The following is a 10,048-nucleotide window of genomic DNA, read 5'->3' as shown; positions in this document are numbered from 1 at the left end:
CCCACCCATGAGAGAGAGACATCATAGCTTTCAAACGAGCAAAGGTCTATGTAAAAAGTATCCAAAGAGCACCATATCATGAGACCTTTAACTGTAATCTGCGCCAAAATGACCGGCAGCTCACGGTGTTATGTCCCCAGCTGAGAGTCACCTATTCTTGGATAACTGAACCACCAACTACCGCTGACCTGAAGGAGCACCATGTGGGTCACCATGTGGGTCACCATGTGGGTCACCATGTGGGTCACCATGTGGGTCACCATGTGGGTCACCATGTGGGTCACCATGTGTTCCGGTGTTGAGGAACTCTGTTGCGGCTCAACACATCTACTAAATGCCGCTGATACGACTGTGCTTTGACGGAGGTCTGTAGCGGCTTAAACAGCTAGCATCCGCCATGTTGTAGCACAGATCTCCTCTTCCAAGTTTGTTTTTACAGCTAGTTACTACGAAGGAGCTTGCTACAGGTATGTTACATTCAAGAGACCCTGGGATGATAATGTATATGTACATAAATGTAATACTATATGACTATTTAGCCCCCCCCTTAAAAAAAAAAAAAAGGTAGGGAAAACACTCAAACTAATTTATATTTCCACAAAATTTGCATGAATAATGAAAATGGTACACTGTACATGCCCCGTGTGTGTGTGTGTGTTCAGACACAAATAAATGTATGGAACAAGTAGGCTTATGTAATTTAGAAAAAAAAGAGCAGCAAGAGGCTTTTTTTTCTAATATAGTGGAAGGGCAGATTTTGATATTTCATCATGAAAAAAATTGCGTGACTTAAAACTCCAGAAGAACAGCATGAAGAGAGGCAGGAAAATCAAAAGGGTTGGCAAGCAGGGGATGTATATTTGATCATTTATCAGAATCAGATCATTTATCATATCAAATGTTTTCATAACGTTAAGATATAATATATTATCAGTGTTTTTTGCGCCTCATAGGCGCGAGACAGCGCTTTAGGGCCTGGTGAAAGATAAACTACTTGGATGAAAAAAAGAAGTAGGCTACACATTATGAAGAAAGGAGAAATCATCTTTAAAACTAAACCATATGAAAATACTGCTAGGAAACAAGGCCACTGAGGCTTGTATTTCTAATTTGTTCTAATCTAATTGTTTCTAGAGCAGCAACAGTTATGTACTTACAACAGCAAAGTCACTCTAAAAACTCACACAGTGAAGTTGAGAAGGAAGGAAGATTTAAGAGATTTATTTGTCACAGACATCAGTCAGTATTAGTCATTCATCCTGTCCATCTGCTGAGGTCTGATGACATCATTGATGTGCATAATGATTAGCCATGTGGATTTATCGCTGAAAGAGGTAAGAGGGGCTGGTTCTTTGCATTTTGAGACCATTATTTGAGACCGTGCGAGTACTTGTTACAACCGCTCGCACATGTGCAACCTGCAAAGTTGATGCAATTATTTTTCTCTATTTTTTCATGTTGAAAAAGGAGGAAAGCCCTTTCTGAGAGGAGGAAGGTCAGTGAGTGAGCTTTGCATCACACATAGACACTTAAAGAAATGGACCAACAGACCCCTTTGCTCCGGACAGAGACCAGTGAAGGATATTAGAAGCACTTTTCCGATGAGTGCTGAGCGTCACTGTGCAGCCTCCAACTGAGCGTGACGACGTAGATGTGACGTGAGCAACCTGTCTAAAAGTTGCAAGTCTTCTGGAAGCTGTGCCAAGAGAAATCGCAATCACTCCAAATCTTGCAGAGACGGAGGGTGTAGTTATACGTAAGGAGATAACATTGGTACAGGCTAATTATTGCTAACTAAAATTCTAGTTAACATAAGTAATTAAACCTAAACAGCTAATGTAAGTCAAAACCGTCTGCCAGCCTCTCTTAACAATAAGGTGATTTGTTGACTATGCAACAGCAAGTTGCTCGGTTATGACACAATCGTTATACAAGGTAATGGAGCCTCTTATACTTTGCTGTGTTTCTTTAAAAATGAACAAGGGACAACTAAAGTTTTTAAATGCTTCAGATGTAAAGTTATTTGCTGTCAAAGTGGCGCCAAAATGAATGGCAGTCAATGGAATGCTAACGGCGGGTGAGGGCTTGGTAGCATTAAAATGGCGCCTTATGAGCTACTGTGTTGATTGACCTCCGCAGAGCTGTAATATTCGGTCTCCTCACAAAATCAACTTCCTTTTTACTTCGTGTTGTCTCGGTTCCAGACAGGATTTTATTTCACATGGGTGAGAGAGGTACAAATGTGACAACAGAGAGGAGAGATACATATATATAACTATTTACCTCGTAATTTTCAAATAGTGCTTGTGTGAGTGTTGTGAGCTCCTCTCTCTCTGGCTCCCTCATAACTCAATATTTCCCACACAAGGTGTTATTTAATTTTTTTTTTTTTAAACTTATTTCTTGGTTAGATACTCCCCTTTCCTTGGAAATTTAATCACTGAATACAAGATTGTTGTTTTATAGTAAACAAAAAAAGAGGAGGGAGGGAGAGCCTGTATGAGGCAGAGGCAATAATATAGTACATTGACAATACTACTCTGTTTACATTTCTGAATATGCATAAGCACCATTGTTAAGCACCATTCAATTAAAATGTGATTGAACTAAAATAAAAACAGCACATTATTGCGTTGCAGGTTGATTTAAGGTGTGCACCCCTACATTTTTGTTCTGTTCCCCTTTACATTTTTTATTTAGGGGCCACAGTGCTCCTAGTAAAACAAGTTAGCCTGGAGCCCCAGCTGCTGACCATAACGAAGCATATTGACCATACCAGCCATATTCTAGGTTTTGGCCTAAAATCACAAAACATGGGATTCAACAAGCTATTCAGATTTGGCTTCCCTTATGTCACATGCAGGCTCATTAGAATATACCCCCCCCATCTGAGTATCTTCATCCACGGCTTAAGAACTACCTATGCAAAGGAAAAATGTTTTTGAACATTAAACCATGTTCTTGTAGGAACCCAAAATACAAATATGTACCTGAGAATAAGGCAATGCAATTGCAACGCTGTGCGAAGCTGCTTAGGTTGTATAACAACTGTCCCCTCTCTGTGTGTGTGTGTGTGTGTGTGTGTGTGTGACCTTGTGATTATGTCCCAGTGTGATTCTTTAGCCCGGCTGATTACCTGTCAGCAGGTTTTGTGCAACACACACACACACTGTACACACACTGATCACCACCCAACAACAGACAATACCCACTGGGCAGGTCAACACACTGTTGCAGGAAGCATATTGCTGTTTAAAAAGACACAGACACACACAGACACAGATTGTCTATTATGGAGTGTATTAGGAGAACCCGGGGATCTGGCATTGAGACAGTTTGTGTGCCATTAGAGAGGGATTCTATGTTGTTGTCTTGTGTCTAGGGCTGGGTGATATGTCCTAAAAATAAAATCCCAGATTTTTTTCTCCCCCTACTTAAAATCAATCTGCAGATGACAACTTTCTCACACACACACACACACACACACACACACACACACACACACACACACACAACACACACACACACACCACACACACACACACACACACACACACACACACACACACACACACACCACACACACACACAAACACACACACACACACACACACACCACACACACACAAAAAAGCCTAAAATCTATATCGAATTGTGACATTTTTTGAGTCGTGGACGTAGAATATGGTGAGATTAAATTTATTATGCTGAATCTTTTATGCCATTTACATTCTCCTAAATAATTTTTCAACACTTCTAGTATGACTGTTTACTAAAATATCACCCAACACCCCATCACTTCTCGTCTGTTTTAAGCCTTTTATGTAAAAGCATGCTTTGCTTGTCTGCCTTTTAGTCATTTTTCCAACTCATACCAACGATAAAATAGGACAATAGAGCTAAATAACTACATTTATATGACAGTTAGCGTCTGTGTCAACAAACCCCCCACAGTCCTTTTCCAAAAAACAGCAAACATTAAAGCAGACATGCAATCAGGCCTCAGTAGGAAACAAAGTATGGCAGCGTGTGATTAAGACCTCAGTTTTACAAACACATGGTTGTTTGTCATTTACGTCAGAAGTTGAAGTGAGAGCACTTTCTCAGACAACTTGAGCACTTGTCAGGGAGAAGGAGGGAGCTCGATTACGTCCTCTCTGACGAGCAAGAGTAGATATTTCTACATGAGGATTAATTTTCATGGGTGAGATAAGGAGTTGTGTGTTGAGGAGGGACGAATAAATAAGTAAATAGGACATGCTGCAAAACAGGAGGCAGCGGTGGCAGCGTCGTGGTGGTGTGGCTGTTGTTGCGAGGCCCTGGGCAAATCCACTGATCCAGTGGAGATAGCGAGGCCTTTCATCCTCTAATGTTTTCTCCCAGAGGTGGAACATCAAAATCAAAGAGCGAACCAGTGTTTGTCCAGAACTCCAAATGAAGAGACCTCTCATAAAGGAGGGGTTGTTAGTTAGATTTGTTTACTTTCCAACAAAATATTCCATCTAAGAGGACAAGGTCCATGCACTGACCTACTGATTACTAGGGAGGCATTATCAAATAATTAAGTTTAGTAGTCATCAACTACCCCCCAATAGTCCAATATTGGCAGGAGTAATATAACACACATATATATATACTCTATATATATATATATATATATATATATATATATATATATATATATATATATATTCAACCTCGCCATAAAGCATGAATGTCCACAGATTTCATGCAGTCACTGTCATAAGGATATAAATTATTATAACACATTTTCGTCAGAAGGCAAGTGTAAACAGCAAATAGGCTATAAACAAACTTTCAAAACTTAGCCTAGTCATCACAATGAAACGTCATAGGCCATAATGACAGAGCAAAAATAAAAAAATAAAATATCCAACATCTGTGTCCCTGATAAACTGACAGTTATTCACCGTGGCTACAGTCCTCATTTATTATCCTCATTTTGCACGTCTAGTTATCGTTCAAGAAAGAAGAAAAGATCCTACAATAGTTCTAAAAGTAATAAATAAATACTTGGTGTAGCATGTTTTGGAGTTTAAAAACCTAAAGTAAAGTAGTATTATCAAAAATGTATATAGTGTGCTGAGCTGACCAATACAGAGCACTAAACCACAACGCAAGCGAGCCACTGGTGAACACAACTGCAGAGAGAAAACAGCACATCACTACCACTATAAATACAACAATGTACAAGGTATCATCCTGCCTATATGAATTTCTAAATATGCCAGCGGCATGGTTATAATATACAGCATGAGAATAGCTCGCGTTGTGTGAAAAGCAGGACAGAGAATTGTGCTGCATTGGCAGTCTTGTTCCTGGAATCCCTCATTGCTTCAGGAGCGAAGAGAGTTTCCATAAAGTTCGAGGTGAGAATTATTGGCTCCCTGCTGCGGGTTTACTGCAGGTGGGACAAATGTTTGTTTACTTAAAAAGGTAAAAGAAAGAAAAGAAAATCCGAGTATAAAATGGATATAACCGGCTCTTCCAGACACACATGCACAATCTCTCTGCCGACATAAACACACAGCTTCCTGGGTTGCAGTGAGTGCCCGATCTGGTTTCATTGAAAGTAAAAAGATGTCCTTGTCCTCCTACAGTACGTGTTCTTAATCCAGCAATAGTGGGGACAAACCTAACCTTTCTGTCAATGATGTCAGTTTTTTGTAGTTATTATGACCAAAAATAAACCACAATATTCTACAAAGTGAAGTGAAAATGTGCAACAATTTTATTAATTTAGTTAAAGAGAAGAGCTTTTTTTAACAGCAGGAATTTTTGACCCTTTCTAGTTAGGTTGGTGTTGGCAGGGTGTCAATAATGACAGATTAACCCTTGTGTTGTCTTCCCGTTAACCATGAACTTGTCCTTCCAGGCCAAAATTGAAAATGAATTCTTTTTTGTGCTTTTACAATGTTTTTGCCATTTTTTCTGATTTCTTTATCACTTTTTCCATGGTATAAAAAAACCTGAGCTGGTTTAATGATAGATTTCACACTTATTCTTGGAATTCATGGTCAACAAAGCTTATTTATATCAAATTATACATATGTTTTTTGTTAAAAAGGCAGACATGAATTATTTTGGATCAGAGGATGTTGAGTGGATCACAGATGGGTACATGTCAAAGTTGAGTCCGGATACTGTTTTAAAACCATTAAAAAAAAAGAATTCAAATGCTATAAGAGTATTAAAACACCCCAAAAACTTAATGAAAGGAATCATTAATGTTACCTGAAAAATGTTGTAAAGAATCATCCATGTTATTTTTGGGCAATTTGGTAGAAAGAAATCCATATTTCCGATATAAAACACTGTGAAAGGGGTCAATATGACCCGAGGACAACACAAGGGTTAACAATGGCTCCATGCTTTTCAAGTTACCCAGTAAGCCAAGACAGTGACAGTGAGCCAGCAACAGAATTCATTCGGCCGAAAACAGCACTAAGTGTAAAGGCTCAATAACTTTTTCGGAACAATGAAGTTTTTGTTGACGCGATCAAATAGCAACCAGCGAACTGAGCGGAGAGTGTGAGGTGCGCATGCTTTATAAATTCAGCAATGTGAAAGCACTGTCAAAAACAGCAATATTAAACAATTCAACAGTTAAAACCGTCTGGTAAATTCAGAAAATCCCTTTACTGTAATGCAGTAATGGATTCCTTTATGTTGGTATTTCTTACTGTGCAGCATTTGTCTGTGTTACAGTAGATACCGCAAATATATACATGTTTTATTAGCAGTAGTAGCAACAGCAGGTGCAGTAGTAAAGAAGGATTAGGACGGGGATTAGGATTATTGTACAGACAGACAACACCCGCAAACACTGAAGTGATGCCTCGAACACTATCAGGAGCACTCATGTTTCATTACGGGATAATTACAGCGCATTAGTGTAGCTTGGATGTCTAAATATGACCCCGAAAACATCATTACATCCATTCCCGTCTGTATTGATATCTTTTAACTATCAAATCCACCTCTTCTTCTGTCAGGTTTAATTATGACAGGACAGGTACTGAAGTGACACAGGTACAAGCATGCGTACCATATATTACACCCCCCCCCCCCCACACACACACACACACACACACCTCATTAAACAGACATGATTTACTAACAGATCAGCTACCAAGAGAACTGAATTTTAGCGCAAAGGGGAGTTTTAAGGCTTTGATATATGACCAACATTATGAGGAAATGTACCAGATGGGTAATACTGTGTACAATTATGACAATTACAACTGAAGAGTACTTTTTCATCACACTTTCTTGTGCGTGAACCTATTTATTTTACAGAGTGATTTTGCAATCCGTTCTGCTGCTAAAAGATATCGCTCATCTGTATTGCTTCGATGGAAAAGAGAAATGTTGTTAACTTACCCACAGGGGAAAGTGAAGGCTCCATTATATATAGGCCTACTGTAGGCTATATATTATACATTATATAAATTCACTGTCAAAGCACTGCAAGGGGTACTTAAAATTCCTACACCTAAGTACATTTTAATACAGTCTGAATGTCGCTTGCATCATGGTCAATTTTTTGTATGTAGGGTAGAGTGGGGCGGTATCCAAATTTTGATACCGTCAAACCTCCTGCCCTTTTTACCGCGGTATACGGTATTTCCATGACTAATTCAAGATTATGACGTAAGACTCAGACAGCGTCACCAAACTGTTGGCTTTTGGACACACCGTTCAGAAACTGAATACCTAACACTAAAACACCTCTCCATTCTCATTAGGTCCCTGCTGTTATGTGGAATCTACTACTACTACTACTACTACTACTACTACTACTACTACTACTACTACTACTACTACTACTAGGCTACTTACCTGCAGCACCAATCACAATGCCATTCCCCAACACGGGTATACCAGTCAAGTTGATGTGGAAACCACTAATCACTATGCTGATTTGAATCGTGCTGTTCAGTTCAAAGATGAATAATCACTGAATATGAAATTTGTTCAAGTAAAGGGTTCACCCTCGTTCACCCTGTTCTGACCGTCAGTTCGGCAGCACGTGCAGGCTCTAATCCAAGCTGTCCAGTGCAAAAACTAGCCTATACTATAGCTACACACACTTTACATAGAGTTGCTGACAATGAATGCAGCTGCAGCAGCAATATAAACCCACAAGTAAGACACGATTAACAGTAAAGTAGGCAGTCATATAAACACACTGTTTCAACCCATAATACATCCATGGTTTCATCTTACTGTCACGTGAAGGAAAAGGCTGTGTGTAAGACACAGCTAAGTCAAGTATACAATTTCTTTCATTATTATACATTGAGTCAATAGTAAAAGACAACAAATGTAAGTCAGATGCATTCATCAAGCCAACACCAAGACATTACTTGAAGAAGGGCATTCAGAAGGACAGAGCCAAGTCATCTTCGCATGACATTGATTTAAAGCACAGGCTAAAAAAACACTTACTTGGTGAAGCAGTGGTTGCTGGTACTTAGCAGATGGTAAATCCTTTGAGTTGCAAGGGCCCCACCGCAACTGTAATTGTATCCAGTGTAGCTAACCTTAATATTTACTGTTTATGAGTGTAACGTTAGCTTTAACCACCTGAAGTAGCTAGAGGTTTCGATAGTGAGTCACGGTCGTCAAACAGAGCAGCTAGCAGCAGCTAACGGTTATCTAGCATCCGTACAAACATCTCCTTCACCAAGTCGTTTTCTAGCTACATTAAGCCATGTTATCTGTTGGTATGTTAGCTTCTTTATAAAATGCTACATGGGAAGCAAAAGCAGAAGTAGTGGTAGTTGTGTTTCTAGACGTGACGGCAGTCAACAGGTGAGTTATGAAGCTGCAGGTGACCAGAACAATTATTAACAGGACAACGGATTAACAGGACAACGGATTAAATTAACAGGACAACGGATTAAATAGCCCGCCCCAACATAAAGGGTGCGTTGGATTTGTGTTGCAGCATGTGGAGATTGTCATGTGATGGGATTGAAGAGGCACCAACAAGAAATAGTTCTGAAGAACGCAGGCTTTACCATTTGTCTTACTGACAATGTAGAGTGGTGTGTGGGGTGTGTACTCTCATTTCCCGAATGTTCACTTGGGGAAACATGACTTTTCTCTTTTAAATTAAAGGATATAAAATTGAAAATTGTACACATGTATCCCACTAACCGATTTTTTTCAAGATTTGTGACAAATGTGAATTTTGTCAAATTAAAAGAAAAGAATACTATACATTTATTCTGGGAATGTCAGTATGCCTATACATTGTAATTCTGGAAAAAAAAGAGAAATGCTTTCACCATCAAAACAGTCACTCAATAAAGATGGAAACAAAAAACAAAAAATTTCACATTAAAAAAAGTTTTTAAAGTCTCATTTGAAGCTTTCAGAATTGAATTCAGGAAATACCAATCTACCAACAATACAATTTTTTTTACATTGCTTACCTTTCAGTTTGGTTGCATTTTTTACTGTTATGTTATAAATTTTTCCTTTTTTGTGACATGTTACTGTAATTAATCTATCATCATCTATCTATATCATGCGTTATAAGAATGTATTGCCTAATTGAGAGTAAATCCAGGACATGTTTTACAATTATGCTGTTAATAATGCTGTTCTTAATGCTTTTGTGACAAGTTGTATGCATTCATTCATACACTAAAGTTAATAAAAATATAAATACAAATCAATGACAACAAAAACTATGTTTGCATTATTGGATTTTATTAGGACTCATCCAATACTAATTCAATGTAATATTAAAAAAAAAAACTGTTCAAACGTACAAAGGCTGGCAACATATCACAGACAAACAGTAATTTATGAGCATAGTTGTAAAATACTTATTGGTTTATTTTGGCAAAGTCTAGTCTATCGGTTGTCAAAAACTTCTGAAGTTTATAATTCATTTGATTTTGTTTACTTTTAAAGCTGTGTTTTGTACAAAGTAAGAAAGTAACCACACCTTTTCTAACACTCCTCTGTTTTGTGCTATATGGTCATTTCACAAACGGAAATCTTGCTTCCT

The sequence above is a fragment of the Etheostoma spectabile genome, chromosome 4 (assembly GCF_008692095.1).
Source record: "Etheostoma spectabile isolate EspeVRDwgs_2016 chromosome 4, UIUC_Espe_1.0, whole genome shotgun sequence".
Lineage (NCBI taxonomy): Eukaryota > Metazoa > Chordata > Actinopteri > Perciformes > Percidae > Etheostoma > Etheostoma spectabile.
This window is presented reverse-complemented; position numbering follows the sequence as displayed.